Genomic DNA, 21,808 nt, shown 5'->3' on the forward strand with positions numbered 1-21,808 from the left:
GAAGGGGTACAAAGTCACCAAGCCCTCGGTGGAGCGGGGGAGACAATGCTTAGTGTGCGGGAGTACCTGCTTGTCGCCGACACCGCCAAGACTCACCTGCCTGACTCTAGAGCGCCGGAGCACTGACGACCTTGTTGGACCTTGCCGCACGCCACTACCACCCGCGCCGCCTCCCCGGGACTACGAATCCCGGCTGCCTCAGTGGCGGCGCACACCACTGACGCGACTGCAGCGCCAGGAGGGGGTACAAAGTCACCAAGCCCTCCGCGTCGCGGGACGCATGCGGGACGCCCAGGCAAAGGGCGGGCCGTCTGTGGCCGTCCGGGGCTGGCCAGGCTGGGCTGGGCCATCCCCCTTGGCTCTTCATCTACAGAGGACCACGAAGTAAGACTTTAAGATCCATAAGTAAGGACTTAGTGTTGAAATATACGTATATATCATGCCTGATACCGTGATTTCAGGACGAGGATCGCTAACAGGAGGCTCTGTTCAAGGGACCCTGGATGCGTTTATCACAAGGGCTACCTCAATAGTAGAGAAAGAAAATATTCTAGCTGAGCGGCGTATATCTCGAGAATGGCAGAGAAAACGTTCATCACTAGGGATTATTCAATCAGCTAAGACCCCTACACATGCTAGCACCTGCTCTGAATCGACTAGTGTTATAGGTATCCCTCCTCAGCTACAGAATCTTCCAGCTTCCTTACCGATTTAACAGGATCCCTCCAGCTCTGACACCAGCCTGGGCTCGAAATCTCTTTCCTCACCGGAAGATTCATTACTATTAATTTCTAGCAATCAGGCTCTAGAACAATCCACCACCATTAAAAAGCCAGGGCCGCCCATCCCCATGAAAAGGAAGAGGGGTGGGGCAAAACAAAAGGGAAGTCGAGTGAAAGCTTGCCGAGCTGACAGGATGCCTATTAAGCCTATAAGTTCAGAAATAAGCGAACTTATTCAGGGTCATTTTTCACAACACATCGAGCAAGTACTAATGAAAAACCTTGAACAATTAATTAAATCGTTGCACTTGCCTCTAATTGAGAGGGTTAAACGCATGACCGAGCAAATAGGGTCCATTGTAGATATGGGGATTGTAAACTCAAATCTACTGAAAGAGATGGCAAATAGAAGATATACCTCAACTGTATCAGAGTCGACAACAGCGTCTAAGGCCCCTAATAACTTAACCAATAGTAAGCTGCAGTCTTAAGCCCATGTTAAAATCACCACAACACACATACAACGAATGCAGCTCCTGTGCCCCCTAACCCTAGGGAAACATTAGAAAAAAGGAGAGTTGCAAAGAAAGATCAGGAGACACAGGGTAACAGTCAGAGGCCTGCCCACAAATATAAACAGATCACAGGGCCTGCTCAGCACATAGACCTCCCACCGGAGGCTGAACCCTTTGTTATTGTCCTAACTGGGGTACCGGAGCGGACAGCAGGTTCATTCGAAAGTTACCAGACTCTTAAGAACAAGGTCATGCACTGGCTAAGAGTTAATAGAACTCTACCGCCCAATTTAGACAATGAAATTCTACATGTCAGAAGGCTGGATTGGGTGGGAAAAAGACCGAAGGATGTACCGGGGGATATAATTGTCATAAACTTTAGGGACCGAAGGGCGACAAATCACATCCGAGACTGGTTCCCAGGAGGCTACGAGGGAGGTATATCCACAAGAGACCTAGGTTACTTTTACCCAAAAGCCCTGATGGGAAACCCCTGAGGACCAGGAAATCGAAACACCCGCACTGATATGCCCCCCACGTTTAATATCGCTACCTCAAACCGCTTCTCTTCACTGATGGGGATGGAGGGGGTCGATTGGCTACCATCTGGTAGTGACAAGATTGTGAGGGATTGTGGACTTCTCCCAATCTCAGGTGATAAGCAAAAAAAACAATACAACCAATGTAAATGGCATGGTGAAAGGGGAAGTTAATACCGCAAATAGTACACATAAAAGCCAATAAGTTATTTCCTGGAATTTCGCGGGACTGAGAAACAAAATGGGAGACCGGGAATGGCAAGATACAATATCTAAATATAACATTTTGTGTTTCCAAGAAACATGGCTGGTCCATGAGGTACACCTGAGGGGTTATCGAACCTTCAATACACCAGCCACCCCTAGCAAAAATTGCATAAACGGCAGAAATAAAGGTGGGTTGTGTACCTATATCCTAAACACATCTGACATAACAGTTCTTAAATTTATTTCAGCAGAGTACTATCAAATTACACGAGTGAGCTGGCCGGGATTTAAAAAGTTAGCTATTATAAATTTCTATAACAATGCCCATGCTCCCTTATGGGATGGCATTATTTTCAACCTGCAAAGGCATATCAAAACACTAGAGGAATCAGGAGGTGGAGATCTGATTCTCCTGTGGCTGGGCGATTTTAATAATTTCATCTGCACCAGTAATAGTACAGGTATATGCCCTCTGAAGGATAATAGAGAAGAAGCATTAACCCATTTCATTCACTCAGGGATAGGGGATTTGTTAAATACGTTGATTTATGAGTTTGATATGGGTTTCATTAATGAACTTCATACCCCAATGGTGGTTTTTGCACCAACTTTTATTGGAAGGGGGGTAAACTCGACAATTGACTTTACCCTTCTATCCCGCAGGCACAGGCTATTAGTGCGATCCTGGGAGACACTAGATCTTGCATATAGTGACCATCATCCAATAGCGGTCTCCTTGATTTCTCAGGCACAGGCGCAACTTAATAAGATGACTTACCACAGGCCCATAACTTTAGGTAGCACGAATTGTTACACCATTAAGTGGGGGAGAGTGGGCCCAAAAATCTTCTTAAAGAAACTCATTACCAAAGTTTTTGAGCATTTGTTAATTTGTCTCTCGGAAACTGAAAGCCATCAACAAGTCCTTGTTTCCTTTGGGGAGATCACGGGCGAGATAAAGAATCTGTTGACTGCCATCCACAAAAACCGCCCTTCTAAAGGGAAAAGATTGTTCAACGAAAACTGCTCAAAGGCACATAAAAAATGTATATCAGCCCTACATGAATCTCCAAGGTCATTGGAATTAGTCAGACAGGCAAGAAAATCTTACCGAGATGCCATAGCTAATAGGAAGTCAGAATTAAAGCAAGAAATTTGGAAGGGCCTCCACGAAGTGTGTTTAAAAAATGACAATACTGCATTCTGGAGGGCATTAAATGCTCCCTTTCTTCAGAAAGAGACACTGATATCATTGATGTAGTAGTCCCAGGAGATGTTTGGGTCAATCATTTTTCCAACTTGTATAAAAACCCTGATACAAGCCCGCATAATAATTTCATTGACAATCCAGGGAACTTAGAGTCGTTCCCTAAGGGGATTGTTTTTGATCACAAGGAGGTAATAAGGGGCATCAAAGAAAGTGCCCCAGGAAAGGCACCGGGACCAGACGGTGTCCCGATAGATATATACAAATCGGAACTGGCGTTGTGGTCACCTCTTATAACGAATGTTTTAAATAGTGCCAATGCTTCAGGCTTTATTCCAACTTGGCCAGAGGCTATAGTGGTGCCTATTTTTAAGAAGGGAGATAGGAACGATCCTGCCTGCTACCAACCAATATCCCTTTTGGACGCGTTAATGAAGGTAGCAGTCAGGATCGTTCTTAACAGGTTGCAGGAATGGACGGATGAGAATCAGATCATCTCTAATTTGCAATATGGCTTCCGTTCAGGAAAAGGGATGATAGAACAAGCTCTCAATTTAGCTTTATTGATCGCAAAATATACACAAGTACAAAATGAAGCCCTCTTTATAATGTTTGTGGACCTAAGCTCCGTGTTTGACTGTGTAGATCGCTCCATGCTATGGGAGACATTAGTTGACATAGGCATGGAGCAGCAGATCATAACATTCATTAAAGAACTATACAGGGATGCAGGTGCGTGGGTAAGGTATGGGAGGGATGGTGCATGCTCTAACAAATTTGACATCAAAAGAGGAGTAAGGCAAGGGTGCATTCTGGCACCCTTCCTATTCATTCTTTATATTAACAGTGTGGGCCGGCACCTTAAGTCCTTCCAATGCGATTATCCGGCGGTGGGGGGGTTCCCATCCCCATCCTCCTATATGCGGATTACGCTGCAATTATATCACAAACCGTTATTGGTCTCCAAAGGGCAGTGGCCAAATTCTCAGACTATATGAACACGCGGGGTCTTGAGATCAATGTCTCCAAAACATACTCCATGAGATGTGGTACCTGTTTAAAACCCAATAAGGCAATCTTCTTGAATAAGAAAAAAATTGAGAACACTACCAGCTTTACCTATTTGTGAGTAAACTTCGATAGTAGGGGCACCTGGACTAAGGCAGTACAGGCCAGAAACCTGGCATTTTATAGAGCAAAGGAAGCCTTGACAAACTTTTCAAGAAAGTTAGGTGGCCGCCCAGTCAAAGAACTTTTGCAAATATATAAAGCTAAGTGTATCCCTTTAGGCACTTACAGTGCGGGTATCTGGGGTTTCGTTAAAACCGACCAGATACAACGAACAGAAAATGACTTTATCTGCTACCTGCTTGCGACACCAAAATCTATGTCTACTTTTTCTAACCTTAGGGAACTGGGCATTCCGCATATAGAGGACACAATTAAATCTGCTCCACTCCTCCTGTGGCATAAGATCTGTGTTATCCCTGAAACATCGCTCAACAGAGGTTATCTCGGACTTCTTACAGTTAGATGGAGTGAGAAATATCAAATGGTTACAACATGTAAAAAATATGGCAACAGACATTGGTCATATAGAATATTTTGAGAATCCTATGTGTCTGGAATCTGTCCCAAGACGGGTTCTTAAAAAGTTGATTATGGATTTCTTAGACAACAAAAGATGGCTCACCGTAAAAGAAAAATTTACTGCTAAAATGGGTCAGGGGTTTATCCTTAACACAGGCATTCAGCCATATCAATTGCTGGACCCTAGTCCTTTTTAAAGAACACTACTGACCAGGTTTCGGGCCAATATTTTTACTGCCTGATAACTTTCCCTAATCGTAATGATTGGTCAAAACATCTGGTAAAATGTCCTTGCGACGGCCATTCACAGCAATCAAATATTCATTCGATTCTTTTTTTAAAATTCTTTGAGGCACCCAGGAAATAGTTTTTGAAACCAATCTTTTTAAATTGGGGCATAAGAGGAAATCGGGCAGCGTATTATAAACTTAAGCAGCTGGAAACGGTCCTGGAGGTCAAAGCCGTGGCTTCTTTTTTGAGAATTTTGAATGCCCTGAGGAAGACCATGTAACTTATGAGAAATGCCCAGAGGGTCACTAAACTAATGACCCGTATTGTGATTCTTTTTAACCCCGTCCTTTTTATTAAACAATTTTAAAAGTTTTTTATGAAACATAACGTTTTTTTATCTGTTTTTAAAACCATGTGTTAATAGTAACACTTCATTTATGTAATACTAGAATAGCTAGCTTTTAAGCATGGCTTGTTATTTCCAACAAAGCGTCTAGTTACGGGATTGTAGCATATTTTTGTAACCTTTGCTGATTATTTGAACCAATTTTATTGAATGTTTTATATACTTGTGCTTTTATGATTTTGTGTAAAAATCGAAGAAAGCTAAATAAACTGAAACTGAAAACTATGGGATTGGGGAGGGTTTCTTAAAAGCAGTCCAGAGTATGTATCAAGATCCAATAGCCAAAATAGCACTTATGGGAACACAGTCGGAAGAAATTATTATAAGGCGAGGCACAAGAAAAGGGTCTCCCTGCTCTCCCTTACTGTTTGCGGTCTATATTGACCCTTTAATAAGATTGATACAGGAGAATCAGGTAATTCAGCCAATTTCAGCTCGAGGGGGAGACGTGATAATTTTAGTATACGCTGATGATCTTGCAATCATTACATCCGCACCACATCAGGCTTTGGAAGAAATAAATCGGGCAACTACGCAATTTGGCTCGGTCGCCGGCTATTACCTGAATAGCAGTAAGACACAAATAGTAATTAACAATAAGGTTAGGCTTGTAGATCAGCAATTGGTGCCTAATGCTAGGTATTTAGGGGTTGAGATAAGTTCCAATCTAGAAACCATAGTGGAATTGAATCTTCAACCATTGCTATTTCCTATTAAATTGCACTCTCGAAGAATGAACAATCTTTACTTGACACTAATTGGAAGATGTAATGTTATGAAAATGAGTTTTCTACCGAACATTTAATATTTCTTTAGAGCTTGGAATTCAGTTAGATTTGGTTCCACAAATTTGAGCAGGCAGTGTCATGGTTCTTATGGGAGGGGCAGCATCCAAGAAGTGCACTAAGATATATGATGCTGCCAAGGGACCGGGGAGGCTGGTCCATCCCCAACTTTCAAATATACTACTGGGTGATGTTGTTAAAGTATATGGGTGAGTTGGTGAATGGAGGTAATCTTGGTGATCTTGACACATCAATATACCAATTAATTTGTGGAGAAGAAGCAAGGGGTCTTTTAATGCGGCAGATAGATTTTGCATACTATAAAAGGGTTACATTTAAGATGTTGTTGGGAGCCTATAAAGTTTGGATTGCAATCAGTAAAAGATGTGTGATAGGACGGCTCCACCTGTACTCTCCTTTAGTTAATAATCCCTTGCTTCCAAGTAATTTTTATGATAACTATTTAAGGAGATGGTCAGAGAGGGGGATCAACTATATAGGGGGATCTCGTATCCGGTACTGAATTACTTTCTTTCGATGCAAGAGAAGTTTGGCATTGAAAATAGAGATTTTTTTAAGTATCTACAAATACAGGATTTTTTGACCAGAAATACTTTTAATCTGAGTTGAATCACGTTATTGGATCTGATCAAGAACTACCAATTTTCGACATATGCTAGATATAGAGCAATTATTGAGAGAATGGGAGACAATCTTGCTAGACATTTTGATAGATGGCAAACTAGTGTTCAAGCAGGACAGGGGGAGTGTGAGGACTCCCTGATGTTCAGTCAAACAGTATGTATCTCTGCCAGTGTTCAGGTGCAATGTTTTAAAACCTGGTGTAATCTCTATGTAACCCCGACACGTATTCTTCATTGGGGGGGCACTTCAGGGATACACTGTGCACGGTGTAGGCTGGCTGGCGCGGATGGCATTCATATGTTTGCTACATGCCCCATCCTCTCGGAAGTATTGCTTAAAATCGAGCAACAATAGCAAACCATCATGGGCTACCTAGTGTCTTTGACTCCCCAGGTTATAATGCTGGGGGTTTCTAATCAAGTCATGATAGAAAGCGATAGGAAATTTGTTTTTATCGCAATGACTGCATTTCGGTTGTGTGCGGCCACGGTATGGCTTGATTCAGACCCACCTTCAGAACATGTTTGGTTCCGTAAATTATTATATATATATATATATAAATGGGAGATTGCGGTGTATAGAAGAATAGGGAGGCGGGCAAGGGATAAAGGGGAAAGATTGTGGCAGCCCTTAACCAATTGGCTAAGCAAGGATTAGCCTACAACCCAAGTCTATGATGAGTTACTTCTCTTTTCTGTGTCCTCTGTTTTTTGTATTTTTTCTTGTTTTTTTTCTTGTGTTAGTTTAAGGTTGGATCCACTGGGGTAGGGGGTTGGGGGAGAAAGCATTAAATGGGGACATCGGACATAGATGTTTGTATATTGTATTTGGTGTGTCGCTTATATTTCTTTTGTGTTCTGATGTCTCAATAAAAATTATAAAAAATAAAAAAAGAATGTTAGGGGGCTGGAACTGGAGAGGTTGGTGATACAATTGCCACGCCAAGAGAAGCTTGCTGCTGCTGGGTAAGAGAGAGAAGAGAGCAGTCTGGGGAGATTCAGATCCAGAAGATTTATCGAAGAGGGAAAGTGTGTAAGAGAGGGATGCGCCGTGGTACTTCGGGTTTATAGAGAAGTTTAGTAAGTTTTTGTCCTGTCCTGATCCTGTCCTACAGTCTTTATCTCCTGATTCTAACTCAGGGGACTCCCACCAGTCCTTTGGCCAGAGGGGTGGTTTTCAGTATTTAAATAGGTAAATATTTTTCTGACTCACATTTCAGTGCAAATTAATTGTTTCTGAACTCTTTTGTCTCTTCATCTATCCACTCCTTTTTGCAGTGATTTGTTGAATGAGTTTGTGTCAATGGTTTTATCAGCTAAATGATTTATCTCTCCCATCTGAACATGATGGCGTTTGCACTGTGAATTTGTATTGAAAGAATGTGCACCTTTATATCTGAAATTTTAGATAAAACCTATGAATCTTACCCAGAGTCTGTGGTATTTTCACCAAGATATATAAATTAGTTAGAAAACTGTTAATATCACCATCATCTAACTCAACTAATGGTCCATCAACCAGAGGACAGAGTGTTGATCCATGAAGATTAATTAGGCTATATAATATGCTTTCAAAAATTTTAGGACCACAGGAAACTAACTAATCGACATCCAAGTGAAATATAAAACTTGACACCCAGCAGGTACCGGGGATAAGTGATGAAAATGTGGGTAATTGTGCACGGGCCTTGCTGAATTGAGTGGAGTATTTTATCCCTGGCTCACCCACTGGATCACCACCAACTTGTATAGTGCTGGGTTGGCCATTAATGACAGTGGGAGGGATCTCCAATGACACTTCCAGTATATTTTAAACCTCAGGATCATCAAGTGTTTGTGTAGTCTATTCCCGACCCAGAGAATGATAGTCATAAAATGTATTCTTCCTGTCCTTTATCTTGTGTTGTGTAGCTGACCTGCCTTTATCTTCTGGAGTTTCTGAATCAGTGCCATCTTTAGGTTTCCTATAAACTGTTCTTTGCAATATCTTATGTGAGTTTAATGCCCCATCGAAGTACTTTACATTTGCAGTAGGAATGCTATTTTGGGTTCACGTTGTCTTTTTTATTTTTTTACTGGAAGACTTTGAAGGATTTAACTTCAATAATCATCAGTGTACTCTTTTGCCAATTTCTGATCTCTGCAGCCTTACTAGTTGAGTGGATTTGATTTGTCTTATTTATGTGGTTTTTTGATTTATTTATTTTTTTAGCTTCAACCAGGAAGGATTTTTCTTTCCAACAACTTTCTCGACATCAAAGGTGTCTGTTGGGCATAGAGAGGTATTTTTTCATCTTCTAAGTTTTACGGTCATGAGGAACTGCAGGTTGTAGTTGTTTTTGACATTGATAAGCTGTCTTTAATAACCATGTCTGCTACGTCTATATCATGTGATGTGCCCTCAACATCAGAGTCATAGAATCGGCCACCATGAGCCTCCTATTTCCTAAGAATGCCATCTGAGTCTTCTTTTCTAAAAAAAAACCATGCCTGCAGTAGAGTATGGGTTTATTTGTACCATTCCTGGAGCAGAGTTTCAGATACCATGATGTACATTGTATTGTCATAGATTAAACATCGAGCACAGTACGCAAACCTCCCACGTATGGTCATAGTGTTAGGATATACTAAACCTCCAGTAATTTAGAAGCCCTGCTTAACCTCCTGTGATTGAAGCCTGTATAAACAATTGATGCAGTATCTGGCACAGGCATTTTGATACACTTAGGTTTCTGCTTTGTTATGGGAACAAATACCAAAATAGAGGGGCCCAAAACTAAGGGTTGTCCCTTAAAAAGACAGGGGCATTCACTCACTGAGATCATATGCTTTATTACTGGGCCAATTCCTCACCATGGTGATATCTAGTTACACACGGTGAGATCCACCAGAGCTCTTTTAGGAAAGGAGATTATATTTATTTTTTTATGCCTTATGGAAAGGAGGAGGACCAGTTTAAAATGTGTCAGGTGGTGGAGAATGCCTAACACCTCTTTCACTGTTACTACCTCCCTATGACATAGCAAAAACAATCTAATGTTAGATAGGCTGAACAATGCATACCTCCAAACTATGTCCTCAACATGTTTCTACCCTCTACAAACTGGCCCATAAGGGTCAAGGTCATTCATCATGATGACGAGAACCGTCCTCTTCTAGTCACCATCACTACCCCATCAATCAGTTTTAAGGGTCGTATGAAAGAAAAACAATTAGGGGTACTCTTTGCTGTTAGTGTCTCCCATCAATGGTCATTTTGACCTCTAGGAAAGTTAGGATGACAATAGTTAGTTCCAGTGCCAGTTTCATATTGAAGAGAAGTGTCCCAGCATGGTAAAACACTTAAATTATACTTTTCACCTGATCTTTTTTTCAAAATTAGTGATACCACTCAATCACTGCAAGTGCCACACTAAATTCATGTGCGTCTCCCTCAAACTTAGGCCATTGCCCATCAGAGTTATCTATGGAATGGGCCTCACAAACACTGATCCCATGTGTGTCTCCAATCTGGAACTGGTGTTTCTACTTGCTTTGCTTCAAGGCACTAAAAGCATGTTGGTCATTGCGATAGTATATATTTACATTTGATTTCCCCTATTGTCATTGATTCCCATACAAGTGATATTGATAAATGTGTAAGATTGTAAGGATTCCCTCAAGGGCATTTGTAGTGTTGATGATATTCACATGAACTCCCACCCCTGGAGGTAGGTACGGTAAACCCTGATGTATTGTGAGTGCTCTGGGTATCCACAAACCTGAACCTCCCAAGCCCTACTCAATTCAGACCACTGCCATACAGTGGCATGTATTTAGAACCAATTGTTTACATAATGCTATTATTCCTAACAATTCCATCACTTGGCTCAGCTTTAAATCTTGTTTGTTTATGATCTATATTGAGACGCACTATGGCGAATGTCGGACCAGCAAGAACGACACCGACAGAGCAACCTACAAAACCACCCTCAACAACTACCACCACTAGCTCACAGCCACAAAAAAAGAGGCCCTTGCATGCCATATTGAAACCAGCACCAACCAAACCAAGGAACTCCTCAACATCGTCAGAGAATTTCCCTGCCCCTCTGCCACAGAAAAAACGACCCCCCCCAAGACCTCATCAATTTCCTAACTGAATACTTCCAGAGCAAGATAGCAACCATCTAAACAAACTTCAAACCCCAACCGTTTAATATACTTAGCATTCTGCAAACAACAGCCACCAACCATGAGCTCACCTCATGGAATCAACTTAACACACAACAACCACCACCCTGATTAAATCAATCCATGCCAGGAAAGACGTCACTGGAAAAGACTCCAGGAAAGGTCACAGACTCATGACCAAAGCTGATCTGGATCCAAAGGGCCCAACTGCTGCAGAGGGCGGACCCTCCAGCAGGAATCCTGTAGGGGCACCTGTTGAACCCATGGGGCATATGGACGCTCCACAGGGGTTGACCTGCCCAAATATGAGGTGCATGGTCTCAAAGTTTATCAGCAGGGCGTGAACCACTCTGGGAAATTCTGGGAAACACAGAGTAGACTTAGGCTCTGTGGTTGAAGTGTGGGAGTGGGGCCTAGATTTGTGGAGGCATGCTGAAGTTGAAGAATGCTATTGGATTTATTTTTCTTGTGGGACCTACCCGACAAGGATTTTGAGTAAGATGACGATCAGCAGGAACAACTCCGAAAGCGGACCCAGGACCTTTCTGGACCTGGAGCAATGCAGAGTTTCCTGCAACCAGGAGCTTCAGGGTGCGCACCCGGACCACCTAGGGATTTCACTGCTTGAGTCGTGGCCCAGCTTCATGCATCACAAGCAAACCAGGTGGGAGTCATTTGCCCGTGAGAGGATTCACAGGGTTTAAATACCACAGGTTTTTAGGGTACATCCCTAACACACACTGGGAGCTAGGCACAAAAAGAATTTCTACAAAGTCAATAGTAGTCCTAAAAAGGATTGAAGTGGCTCTTCTGGAACTGCGCTGATGGTGTGCACAGGGATGGCGCCTTTATAGGCACCACACGTCACTTCTGGCCCAGATGACGCCAACGCAGAGCCAATCGAAGTCACCTACCGGTGTGCAGAGGTACTACTAAAGATTTTCTGGATCCTGTCTGATGCCTGGGGAACATTCAAAGGCAAGGAATCTGTAGCTAGAAATTTCTATCAGATGAGTGTGTTCCATGGAATGAGAAGCATATTCATGCAATCAAAATCATTTTTCTTGGTTTGAACATTTTATTGAAATTTCAAAAATATCTACATACATCCTTGCAACTGTAATACAGAACTACCCAGGCTGCGTCATTAAAGATAACTTAATACAGCAAACCAACATCCACTACGATGGATTCAATGTTCAGCTACAATGTTGGTTAATTCCCCATAACAAGAGAATCCTGGATTCATCCAAAGACACATTATTTCCTCCCCCCACCCTCATTCCACTCAGTGGGTCAAGTTGTGTCCATCATTGTGGGGGTCTCTAAAGACAGTAAACAATACTGGAATCAGCCATGAACTCTATTTGACACAGCAGCTCATATTTCACAGAAGACCAGAGCACACAATTTTGGTGGGAAATGTCACAGGGGTAATGATGTAAAGTAGCAAAGAACAGGCCTTCGAGTTGTCTCAAAAGTCAGTTGCAAATTATAGAATCATTTTTATTATAAATCATTTTCCACTTTTTGTATGATTTCCTGTGCCTTTTTACGATGTGGACCAGTTCATAAGAGATTTGCTACAATGATTTTCTGGCTGCATCAATTCTTTCACTCTTCATGTTAAGCAACTTCCCATCCCCTTTCCCCTGCATTAATACTCTTTTGTGAGCCACATGCACTATCATTGAATATGGGAGAACACTACCTTTAACGTATATTTGGAATTATGTTGCAGCTTTCAATTTTCATGCTAATTTTGAAAGAGTCCTGGATTTAACAGGATTATTGAAGTTCTCCTGATTTCTCATCCAAAAAACGTGGTGCGTTGCACCCTCATTTTTTCCCTTATTACCAATGGCATACAATATTACATCATTCTTATGCTACACATCCACCTGTGTGCTGGGCTTAGGTCCAAATTCTCTTTTGTGTTACTGGTTGCCATGCACCCAGCCCAGCAACAGCTTACTAAGTGACCAACCCAAAATAGGTTAGTAGGTGCTAGTGCTATAATCAAGCAACTATGGCTAATCCATCCTCACCAGACAAAACCATATGTAGGTTGATAGGCCTACATCATCCAACAAGTGAAAGGAGGAAAGAAATTCGACATGCCTGGGAGCTGTTCCCATCTCAATTTAAACCAGAGGCTCACTCATGCGGGCAGATATGTAGGGCGGTTTTGCATAGCTCAGCTCATCTAAGAAAGAAGTAGAGGAGGATATTTTTACAAACATGACATTGTTTGGTATTTTTATTCTTTTCTCCATAACACGATTTTCATTTTGCGATTGCTCATATTTTCATCATCACTTTTACAAGTGAACTGGTCAGAAGAGTATATAATTTCTAAGTCAGAAACAGCCTATTGATTTAATGGCCCATTTTGGGGTCTGTCACCCTTTTTGTACCAGATGTTGGCATGAGTAGTGCCATCATTCAAGGGAAGTCCCCTTGTCCTGTTTCTGATCAACCCCTTAATGTAGTGTTGTGTATTTTCTACTCAATCGTATGGTAAACCTTTGTTACAATGTCTTGTGTGTAGTGTCAGTCTTTGGAAGCACAATCTTCTCTGGGTAGGACTGTGAAGTACATTCTACTGATTTGGATTATTCTTCATAGAAAAGAAAACATCCAAAAAGGAAATAGCCCAACACCAGTGTAAACTTATAAACACTGAAAAAACACCAGCAGAACCACAAACTAAATGCTGTCAAAAGAAAGGAAAAGGAGAGTGAAAGAGTCATTTTTATTTCTTCCTGAAGGGGCCAATGCAATGTAACTTTGTAATACATGGTAGGAGCAAGGAAGACAGCTTGAGTTTTGCTTTTTAGGGAGGTCACATTTGCTTTTTTCAGATTTGTGGTCTTTCGTCTAATATTACAGGATTCAGAAGCATGTTTTCGGTCATATTTTATAAACTGTAGAAAATCATGAAATATCAAAATCATATTTGATATACTGGCTACTTTTTATTGTTTCTCTGATAAGTAAAATGTCTGGTTTCATAAGAATATTCCTAATATGTGCTATTACATTTACCCACGGACAGAGAATGGGTGAAACCCTTTGATACATCAGCCCCCTTTTCTAGAGAGCCAGCATTGATGGACAGTGAGTTGCCAAACACCCCAGGCCTTAAACCTTCAATGCAAGGTGCAGTGACAGGTATATGTGAAAAGAGTGTTGTCCCCAAGCACCTGGGACAGTGGTAAAAACATGGCACCAGACCTTTGGAAAACATGGAACACAGTGTCACTTGGAACGCTGCTGCAAAGAGTTCTTACCAAATTCAACAAAGATTGGAGTGATATTGTTATAATTTTCAGAGATTCAGCTATGCATATGAAAATGCTGTGGGATGACCTGTCAAAATCATATCTGAGCTGAAGTGCTTCCCTGTAAGAGATCCTTGTCACTTGCTGTATGGCATGCTGAAAGCATATTTTCAATCTTCAGAGTTAATGAAGAATGCTATTGACTTTATAGTTCATTCTGGTGTACTGTTTTGTTATGCAAGGGAACTAAAACACAAATATTTCTCAATTTATGCTTTGTGTGGCATAAACAAAAGATTCATCCCAACTGGGTCATCTAGCCAGTGGTTCTCAGTCCAAGAGGCAGTGAATGCTATTTTATCCATGTGTAACCATTTACAGAATTTTTGCTTAGTGATGATGCCAAAGGTAAGACATGTGAGGATCTTTGGTTACATATTGATAGTGATATGAAATAAAGTACACTCTACTGCATTCTTAAACTTTTACAGAAAAACAGGATTGCTGTAGTGGACATAATAAAAGAAACTAGAGCCTGAAAACACCCTTTTCTACCAAGTGTTCAGTGTAATTGGGGCAGATGTGAAAGATCTTTTTAGACTAGGCTGGGTGACACTTTTAGTGACTTTGACACTGCAACGTGTTCCACGTTAGAATGCCTGCAACTTGGTAATTAAAGAAATGTTGCAGACCAATTCAGGAAATTGTATTTTACAATGTAAGAGCAATGGTTTGCAATGATGCATTGAAATATCCCTTCACCAACCATGGCATTTGTAGTCAATGAAGCCTCACTATGTTACTCTGCACAATTTCTAGATCTGTTCCGTAAAGTGGAATTTTCCCTGCTCTTCAATAACTGAGCAACATCCTAATAGAATACCTTGAGACTCCAAGCCTGTGGCACAGCCTTTTTCAGTTGTATTTGCAGCCATGTTTTATAATTTATCAAAGTTTAATCACTTTTTTACTCCTTTGACACAGTTTTCTTTTTTCGCTGTAACGTTCGTAACTGAAATTATGATTTCTGAACGAGGGGGGGGGGGGGGGGGTGATGTCAAGTTGATAGCAGTTACCCCTGAGGAAAGACCCTGGAGGTCTGAAATGCATTGGGTTTTAATAAAAACTGCTTTTTAATGGATTTGGCTTTGGTACGTGTTTATGCCAAGAGGTTCGGATGGCCCTGCATTAACATGAGAAACTTGGGAAATTGCTGTTCCTTGCACGTGGATGTAAACGGTTACGAACGTTAAAGCTGAAAAAAGAAAACAGTGAAAAAGGAGTAAAAAATGATTAACCATTGATAAATTTTAAAATATGCCTGCAAATGCAACTGAAAAAGGCTGTGCCACAGGCTTGGAGCCTCAAGGTGTTCCATTAGGATGTTGTTCAGAAGTTCACTTGCTGTACGGGCTGAGCACGTCGCCAGTGAGCAAGCAATGGTTAATGAGGATTTGAGAACTAAGTTGCAAGTAGTTGGTGTGCCACCTTATAAATATATATGTTGTATTCAATGACTGAGGGCATATGTGCCCAGCTCAATGCATATGTTGCAGAGCATGTCCCAGAGAATCACAATCTTCAGGTGTACCAATATTGGTAGAGAAAGCTATGTAGGTGGCCAGAGTTAGCAAATTGTGTAGTGGCTGTTTTGGTGTTGCCCTTTTCAAGTGTCAATGTTGAGGGGGCCTTTTCACAGATAAAAGTTTACATGAGAAGGAAAGAGCAACCGCGGATGACCAAAGATTCACTAAAGAAGTATTATATAGTGTAGTATTATATAGTGTAGTACAATACGTTTGATTTGTAAAAATGTATTTGAATCTCATACACTCTGTATGTACACTGTCTATATACCATGCACTATAAGTGCAGAAACAAGGCAATAATAAAAGCAAAGCATTCCTATAAACACCAGGAAAACACTGTTTCTGTCGTCTTTAATGGCACAGAAATGTGTACCAATGATAACCACTGTTTTAAAGGTATTGAAATCACTGAAAAAAAAACACCAGAATTTACAAAAAGTAGAGACTGAAAACAGGAAAGCCTAACCATAATCATATACTTGGTCAACTGCCCCTTTAAATTACTCTGTAGAGTCCCAATGTGTCTCTACAGTGCAGTGCACCCAGTGCTGCTTACATTGGTGCGAAAGAAAAAGTAACTTACCTCCAGTAAGGATATTTCTGGTGGATGCTATATCTTCCAGTAGATTCCTCATTCAGACACCAGACCAGATATACAAAGCCTTTCCCCTGCAGCAATAGCTATCTAGCTGCTACTTGGGGGTGCCATATGACTCCAATCAAACCTGCATTGGTCATGGATCGGATGATAGTGTTCTTCTTAAACATTAAGCTGCCTGGCACACTGCTACCAGTCTCCTACATTTTGGGCACCTGACAAAGCCATGTAAAGAGAAAAAAGACCAGAGGTTAGCAAAAGCAGATAACTGTAAAGTACCTTGGAATCTTACTTACTTTGCTGGCACTATCAAAGAAGGAGAGGCAGCAGGTTGGTGAGGAGTCTGTGGGATATGTAGTATGCACCTGAAATATCATTAACATAAACTTTACTTCACATTCCTCACCCTATGAATGAGTGTAAAAGTAGTACCCATCAAAAGCAGGAATGAGCAGTGCTGTGTAAGGAAATCATCTTATACAACCTTCACAAAGCAACCCCTACAATGTTTGGCAAAAGATATGCAGAGAAAACAAGTTGTCATCAGTACACCCAAGATGACAGAAATGAGAATGAGCACAAATGCCAGCTGGAGAGAGCGGTCATCCATTTATAAAGGTCTCATACTGTCAATGTAGTAGAAGAGGCATACTTCAATTCCAGTCTATATAGCCACTCCTCATTTGTAAGAGATGCCTAGAACAATTGCTTTAGTTCAAATGATGCTGCATCAGTTCAACCTCTCTGATGGTTAATATCATGGACGTTGCTGTAAAAAACAACCCGAATAGCTAAATGGACCATGCTTCACTCTAGCATATTAATCTGCATGCTTTTTTCCAACAGGAACCAAAGGCACTCCCACTGTCATTGTTTTAAGAAATGCCTCCCAACCTAAAAAGAAGGTTCCCAAAACAACTGTATCTATCCTATGACCACAAAGTATTAAAGAGGAGACATATCATGAGGCAGGAGGGACACATTGCCCAATCAAACTCTGGGATGGCAGAACAAAAAAACTTGATGCAAGCAGAGTGACTAACTTGATGCTAGAGTCACTGCCTCAAAACAACAATAAATAGAGCTCTATAATGCCTGGGATGAGTCACCAAAATGATGAACACTGCCATCAAATCCAACAGGCAAAGGACAAGCAGAACTTAGAACAGATTCAAACTCTGAAACATCAGAATTATAAATTGAATAGCTGTGATCCTCTGAAATAGGGGAAAGGCTCTCTTGCAGGTTGTGTACAGTAACTGATGGAGACACACTAACTGTGAGGTAGCCATGGTTTCCTCAAAGAGGTTTTCCCCCGTACATGAGCTCCTGCCTTTACCAGCCAGTCGTGCAAGTACAGAAAACCCTAGTGGAGACTGCCACCACAACTACTCCTGTGGTGAAGACTTGTGGATGGGCTGCAGGCCAAAGGGAAGACCTGTCCACTGAAAATGCAGTGAACTCTGTATTAAGCAAAGGCGAGGCCTGCAAGCAGACTGAATTGGAAGATGAAACTAGCTGTCCTAACCAACAGAGAAACTATCCAATCCTGGGCATTAAGTGTTGTAAGTACCCATCTAAGACAGAATTGTTGAATTTCTCTCCGCAAAGTAAGAACCACAAGAGTCTCATGTCTGAAAGGAGTCTCAAACCCACAGATTTCCTAGCGAGAATGAAAAGAGTAAAATCCTGTGCCACTCTTTCAAGGGCACAGCGTCTATGGCTTTTTTGTGCAACATGGCAGTAACTTTCACCTGCAAGGCCTAGGCAAGTGCTGGGGAGCACTTCCTTGCAGATGAAAGGGGGGCGCTAAGCAGGGAGTGGTCAGATAAGGAAAGGCATAGCTCTTAAGGACAAATTGGGGGGCAGGGAAATTTATCATGGTGGACTCACAATTGGCTAGAAAATGAGAACCTCAATCCTACTAGAAGCTGAGAGTGGACGGAGAACAAATTGAAATGGTATTAAGTAGTACATCGACTGGAACATGGTGAAACTGGGACTACCGTTGCCTTTAGATCCAACTCTTCCCTGAATGAATGAAACAAGTATTATGGAACCTGAACAGACTGTTAAGGTTGCAGCTGATGGGATATTTTTCTTCTTGAAAAGCCATTAAATAAACAATACACTAGGTGGAATTGCTTGGCTGGGAATGCCAACCTATAGTCCTGGCCCATTGATATAGAAATAAAATAGAATTATTCAGAAGGTTTCATTTTTGATTTGTGTTTTAGTATCATTAGAGAAGTAATTTAGTAAATTAAGGACACATTTTTCTGGACATTTTTTAAAATGGCAGATGTGTTGCAGTGATGATGTGATATTTCAGGCACCATGAGACCAATATACTTCATTTTGGTGTCAGAACATATGTTTTGGGGGTCAAGAAGTCTTCTGGAGAAAGATAACTCCACAGAGCAACCCTTAAGCCATTTTCCAAAATGGTGGCAAGCAGGTGGTAGCAGAAGGTTTCACCTCCTGGCAGAGTGTTGCTAACTACAAAATCTGAAGACTTCTTCAACCAAGAAAAATGTGCATTATGTCAAACTAATCTGAAAGAAAAGCTAACATCAACTGGGGCTGGACAGAAGAGAGTTAGAGGTGCTGCAGAAAAACAGCAAGACAAAGTTCACAAAAAGATTGAAACTGATGGGTGAAGAGGATCAGTTTATCATTGTAACAAGTATTACAAATTGAATACAATGGAAAAAAGCCTGGAAATAATAAAAATAGAGGAAACCAGTGAATCAAAAATCTGAGTCTACTGAGAAAGCGAAGACAACCAAACCCAGTGCCCATCCACTTAGAAGATTGATGGCTACCCCTCGTCCTCCACCAACAACTGATCAGAAAGCATCTTCAATGTGTTATCTGTGATTTTGCCAGACAAAAGACAAAGTACAGAGTAGGTGACTCTCAAAGGGCAAACATGCTTTTATCTGCAACTAGTTTCTTCAATGATGAAGTTTTCAGCTGGTGAATGTATTTGCAGTGAATTTGCAGGCACACCCGAACTGCATGTGCATACAGTCGAAAATATGAGCGTACAATGAGCTCCCAGCAGCAACGTAACCAACACACTGCAATTGAGACTGCGCTCTTTGAAAAAGCAAGTTAAGTTTTAAAGCCACTCTTGAGTGCTGTATACAGGTACACACTCAGTGAGGTCAGAGAAATAATGGTCTTCATTGATGAAACTGTATAGATCCATAATAATGAAAGTAAGATTTTTCTAGTGAGAATGTACAATGACAGAATTTGCTTATGTCAGTCTAACAAAAAGAATGAGCCACTCAATGGTGTTCTCAGCTAATTTGACTTCTGAAGTTCTTGCTGCCAAAATAAGATCACAGAATGCAGAAAAATCTGCAGGGACCATTTTAAGAAATGTCCTGAAGGATTTAAATTTTGAACTTAATGCCAAATTTTGAGTTGCCCCGGAGCTCCGCAAAATATGTGAGTCAACAAGATTGCCTTATGCGGTCTTAAACTTTTTTATATCATTGTTTAACATCAGCGAAGCAAAACTGCTGCAAACTAAATTTCTTGAGTTTGGAACAGAAGCAGACAACATTGATGATGGCCTTGAAGATATAAGCGAAGTGGAAGAAAATGCCATGACCCAACAGACATAGCCTGCGCAAATGTACTCTCTTTTCCAAATCATGTTTTATGAATTACATCACAGCAAAAAGAAAACTATGCTTCACATGATGACTGCTCACACCATCTGTGACAAGTGCTGTTCATTTCAATTAATAGGATTGGTGTATCAACAAGTTATAATGACATAGTATGGAGCAGGACCTTGTTAGCAACTCATGCTGTACAATCTTGTGAAGAAAACAGCACACCACTTCCAACTCACTTTACCAAGAAAGGATTTACAATTGCTGCTCTTGATAATTTTTATTTTGAAGACAGCTCTTCTTTGTTTCAAACATTCTGCACACATGATACTGCCATGGTGCGTTCTCAAGACTGTACCAATGAAGTAGCTGCTGGAAAACAAACTATGTCAGCTGTATGCATAAACTAACAAAGCTGCAAAGTATAACCCAATGGCATTACCAATGTGTGCAAACTCACTACAAGCTATCAACACGTCCCAGTCTACCAGAAACTTTCAAAGTGGCTGTGTGCAAACCCACTACAAGCTATCAACACGTCCCAGTCTACCAGAAAGTTATAAAGTGGCTGAGGACATGGCTCTTCATCTGCATGATGCTGCAGTCCGCAAAGCTGAATTAACGGAATTTATCATATCGCTTATTCGGTACGGACTGATGGATGAAGAAAAGCCAGTTCCTCAGTGGAATGGAATTCATGCTCTGATCTCCTAGAATATCGTCCCACTGAAGAAGGTTGGGTTTTTAGCAGCAATACCATCTCCAAGTACAAGCTACACAACAGTATACAAAGCTGTAAAAAATTGCAAATAAATGCACGCGCGTCTTGAAGATCAGCCTATCCTGCCAATTTTCTGCAATATAGGTCTTTTCTGTATTGCAGCTGACATTTTTTAGAGTAATCTAGTAAAATGTGATGACCTTTATCCAATGATGGACATTTTCTACATGACAAAAGTTGTGTTGCGGTGTGCAGGAAGTTATCTCAGTGGATGTGGCATATAAGATGCACTCATTGAGCTGAAATCTTTGGAAGCAAAACTATCCAGTCAATATTGAGCGGAACTCATTATATTAGTTAGTTACAAGGTATGCTCATCATATCTGAGGCTACAGAAACATTGCATTCAAATGCTTTCTAAAACAAGAATGACAAATTACGTTTTGCATATCTTACCTCAGAAGTGAACAAGGCACCGGGTCTACTTCATTCAAAAGTCATAGTGCAATACACACAGTTCAAAATCAGAAAACCAAGTTCGTAGAGTTTGTCAAGGAACTGGGTAAAAGTTTTACATATGATAGCTCTAGAAAAGACTTAGTACATGCTGATCGGGCAGGTGATTGAGAGGTGCACGCAAAGATATGGAGTCACTGATTACTGTGTTACGCTAATTTGATTGCATAAACTACCCGAGACATGGGTCCTGGAATGTAAAAAGAGTGAAGGAGCTAGAGGTGGAAAAACCATACCTCTACAGAAAATTCATCCAAAGACATTTTGTGGTGAAAGAGAGAGGGAATACTGTGGCTCCAGACATGAAACTTTAATACACTATCAAGAATTCACAGCAAAGCTCCAAAGGAATTGTTGGTCAGAGACGTAAAAGTGAATATGTTGCTCAATGGCAGCTAGTTTACCATGAAGTCCTCTTTGTATTTTAATTTTTTTTAGAGAGATGATAA

Source organism: Lissotriton vulgaris, chromosome 5 (genome assembly GCF_964263255.1).
Source record: "Lissotriton vulgaris chromosome 5, aLisVul1.2, whole genome shotgun sequence".
Taxonomy (NCBI): domain Eukaryota; kingdom Metazoa; phylum Chordata; class Amphibia; order Caudata; family Salamandridae; genus Lissotriton; species Lissotriton vulgaris.